At 35.1% G+C, this 4,495-nt stretch overlaps 1 pseudogene; it reads right to left on the reverse strand.

Annotated features, from left to right (window-relative positions):
* Positions 1-688: 688 nt before the first annotated feature.
* Positions 689-1,288, reverse strand: LOC143595894 (zinc finger protein ZAT5-like; annotated as a pseudogene).
* Between the last annotated feature and the right edge of the window lie 3,207 nt (positions 1,289-4,495).

The raw sequence follows: 4,495 nt of genomic DNA on the forward strand, positions 1-4,495 counted from the left end.
CCACCAAACGTCGTCAAATCGTCAATTAGAACTTGTAATCGGTAAGCTGCACCTGTTAATCGGTTAATTAGTATGTTGAAAAGTGAAAACTGCATGTTTTTTTGAAATTAATTAATTTGGTTACTAATTCAGATTGTTTCATTAGATATTGTTTCTTTAATGCTTGATAATGTTATGATTGTTTCTTTAAGTTTAATGTTATGATTATGTTGTTATCTAGTGAATATTAATTTGGTTATCTAGTGGGTTATGAATATGTTCTTATGACTTATGAATGGATTCTTTATAGGTTATCTTCATACATTGTGACATCTCAGGTTAGTGTTCAATCGAGCAATCGTATGAAAACAGACATCACTTGGAAATATGTTACTGAACTACTTCAGGATGAATTGGGTAAAAAAGTTAGCGTTTTGTGGTAAAGAATTTCGTGGAGGGGGTATTAATAGACTGAAGCAACACTTGGCTGGAGTAAAGGGGCAAGCTATTTCAGGTTTGTGTGTACTAATAAATAAAGTGGTATAAAACAAGCTGTTTTTGAAGAAATTTTATTTATTGATTTTCATTAAAATCTTTTAAATATTGCAATTGGCATATGGTACAATGACATCTGATGATGGTTAAAGATTCAAAATCTTTATGGCTTCGGGTTCAAAATCTAATTCAAAAGGGTTTTTTCACAGTTTTTTCATTGATATGTTTTTGTTACGGATACAGTTCGGTTTACAGATGGCAGAATTAACCTGTGTTTCCTCATGTGTCCCCCTAGCGCTTGCCCGGACGAAAACTCTAATCCGCATATCGAACATTCATGAACTTTACCTCTATTATTAGTACTAGTACTAGTAATAGCTATATCTTCTTATAAAGGCTGAATATTTAAAGAACTAGGTTTGGACACGTTAAGTTTCACCTTCTTGTGGCTCGCTTTGTGTCCACCTGACGCTTGAAACGAAGGAAACAAATGGTTACACGTTTTACACTCGTAAGCATAATAATTACCGTAGTTTTCATCGTCGTCAGTGGGTGTTAATTTTTCGTTTTAGGGACGAATTTGATCGGTTTTTTCTTCGCTTTGAGCTAACATAATTAGACAATTCGCCATGTCTTCGTCTTCTTGTGTTGAAATCTCGGGTGATTGATCAATTGTAGGGTTATCAATCAAACAGTTGATGCCATTCGTGTTGTTGCCGGAGTTTATAGACACACGAAATGGAGAACAAGGCCGTTGGCGTTGGCGCTTGGTGCGCTTTCATTTAATGATTTGAAGAGCTCGATCTTGACTCATACCTGTAAGATGGTAAAATACTATTATTCAGTATTGAATAATGAATAATAGTATTTTACCATCTTACAGGTATGAGTCGAGATCGAGCTCTTCAAAGCATCAAACAAAAGCGAACTAAGCGCCAACGCCAACGGCCTTGTTCTCCATTTCGTGTGTCTATAAACTCCGGCAACAACACGAATTGTCACACCCCGACCATGACGGAAACATCGGGGCGCAACCGATTGTTCATCGCACACGACACTATTAAGTGACAATATTTAATCAACTCATTTAAATTCATAAAAACACAAAGAGTCACATAACTTGTTCATACAATAACCGAATTCAAATCATAGTAAATAATATAATGCTCGTTTTGCTAATATCCTAATAGCCTCGATAACGTTTTTTCTTCAAGTCCTCGAGTCAACCTAAAGTCAAACCTGTAACATTGAAATAGATTTTGTCAACACAAAGGTTGGTGAGCCATTTCATAGTTTTTGAACAATAGATATATAATATGAAATTCGACAGCTTGTATACAAAACAATAAATAATAGCAACAATTTAGATAAATGAAATCGCTAATAAAAATACATTAACGACACCTTTCTATAAGGGGATGCCAAATATACTCGGATTTTGTATGAAATCGTTAATAAGAATACATTAACGACACCTTTCTATAAAGGGATGCCAGATATACTCGGATTTATGAATCAACCATCCAAAAGCGGTAAACACATTAGCACTCAAGCATATAAGCATATAATCACCAAATCGAGCATTTATTTAAGTAAAGTATACAATAAAGTTTGTGTTTTAAGACTCAAGTATAAATTATTTGGATTTGAATAAGTTTGCAATATCACCCCCAAAATATAAAAGAGTGAAAACGGGGGATGAAAGTACTCGCATTCAAGTAATAAACTTGAAAGATTTGATGATTTGGAGATTAACCGGAATGATAAGTTTAACGAACGAAGCCTAAAGGAGAAGAAATCTTGTATTAGAAAAGTTGTCTTGGAAGTCTTTAAACGAAAATAAATGATAAGAAATGTAAACAATTTAAAGTTTAAGGTTTAAAATGTAAATATTTAAGAAATTATAATAATAGTCCTTTAAAAATGTAAGTTTGCTTGAAACCGGGTTAAAGTATCTAGCCCTTAATTTTACTCAACATATGTTAAGTAATAAGGTGGGTAAAAATGCAAGAAAGCAAGTCCCTTTATAATATAGATACTAAAACGGGTTTTAACGAGTGTTCGGGTGGTCGGTTCGGGTCTTGGTGACTTGACCAAACCTAAAGTCAACTTTCCCAAAATAATAAATGTAAGAGATAACTCAATAAATCTTAAAGAGACTTAACCAAGTATGTAGTTCTATTGTTTTAGAACTAACAACGTCCGTTAAGCGAGTGTTCGGTTTAGTCGGTCCAAACTTTGTTATAGGATCAAGTTGGATTCAAATTCCGAGTACTTTGAGAAAATAATTAAAATCAGTTTATAAAGTATTTTTAAAGAAATATATAAGCTTTAATGGTTAAAAATACACTTGTGTGTCTTAAGCGAGTAGACTTGGTTTAGTTCGGTTTGGTTCGGTGTTTATCTTGGAATAAGGCCAAGAATGGTTACCACATGTCCAAACATCATAGAACTTGTAAAATAATTTATAAATAATAATACCAAAGTCTTACATACAAAAAGTCAACAACAAAGTCTTTAAATGAAAGTTCGGTTTCCGGTTCGGATCTTGTTTCGGGATAAGACAGAGGTTAGATTCTACAAACCCATAACCATGGAAACTCAAAATGTAAAATAGAACTAAGATGAGCAGAAGTTAAACAAGTATAACAAGTTTGATGGTTAGATGCGGAAAATATATATAATCAAGGACTACTACGAGTCCTCCATGTAGCTTTGTCTTATGGGCCGGACACTTAACCGACCGAGACCGGAGAAATGTCCACCGAAGGTACAAAGGGTGCTATTATATATATATGTTGTATAACAATCTTCAAGTATAAATAAGTGTTAACAAATTGATTATAATGTAAGACTATGGTCAGTTTGACTTTGGAAAGTCAAACTGCCAAAAAATATGAAGAACACCTTTGAATGGTTGAGAATTGGAAGAGAAAGAGATGAATGAGCAAGGATTAATGAAGGGGATAGGGGTGTATATATAGGGTGGATTGAAAGGGTCAAGCATGGGGTGTGATATAAAGGTTTGCATGCAAGAGGGGTCAAGACAAGTCACAAAACAACAAAAATTAAAAATAAAATAAAAATGGGGCTGCTGGTCATCACATCGGTTCGCGTCCGGAAGTTCATTTTTGGTGTATCTTGAGCGTTTTAAGTCCGTTTTCGAATCCGTAAAAGGGGTTTTTCATATTAGACAAGCGGGAATGTTTTAGTAACATAAAATCCAATATATTTGAAATGTTCGGGATATAAATCGGGTCGGTTTACAACATAAAAACAAATACAAAATAAATACAATTTGACTCGAAATCGAGGGATGTCACACATATTCACAAAACTAGCACCTTGAGCTTTAATCCGATACCCCACTGTTACTAGTCTTGTCCATGTACTCGAGATCGCTCTATTACAGGGAAATTTGTTCCATCTTCTTCCGGACACGTGAATAGAATCAATAACTTTACGCCAAAACGCTTCACTTTCAACTCGGTACCTCCATAACCATTTAAGCAATAAAGCGTTGTTACTCACCTCAAGCTTGTTTAGACCCAAGCCTCCTTCATGTTTCGGCTTCGTTACCTTATCCCATGCAACCCAGTGGACCTTGTGAACCTCATCACTTCCTCCCCAAAGAAAACGCTTAACAATACCTTCAAGCTTATTCACCATAGCAATCGGCGCTTTATATAAAGAGAAGTAATATGAAGGAAGACTCTCTAGAACAGATTTAATGAGCACCACTCTTCCCCCATGGATAAAACGTCAGCCTTCCACTTCGACAACCTACTATTAAACACCTTAAGAATCGGATCCCAATTATTAATTCTACTCATCTTTGCCCCTACTAGGATACCCAAATATTTGAATGGCGTAACACCCGATTTACATCCCAAGCTACTCGCCACTATACTAACTTCAGTTTCACTTATCCCTATCCCAAAAAGAGTCGACTTATGAATATTAATTCGGAGGCCCGAGCACAAGTGGAAAATCCGTAACATCCGCCTTAAAGCTTTAAAGT

Source organism: Bidens hawaiensis, unplaced genomic scaffold, assembly GCF_021521415.1.
Source record: "Bidens hawaiensis isolate Kalapana, Puna unplaced genomic scaffold, B.hawaiensis_p1.1 tig00045633_1, whole genome shotgun sequence".
NCBI classification, from domain to species: Eukaryota; Viridiplantae; Streptophyta; class Magnoliopsida; order Asterales; family Asteraceae; genus Bidens; species Bidens hawaiensis.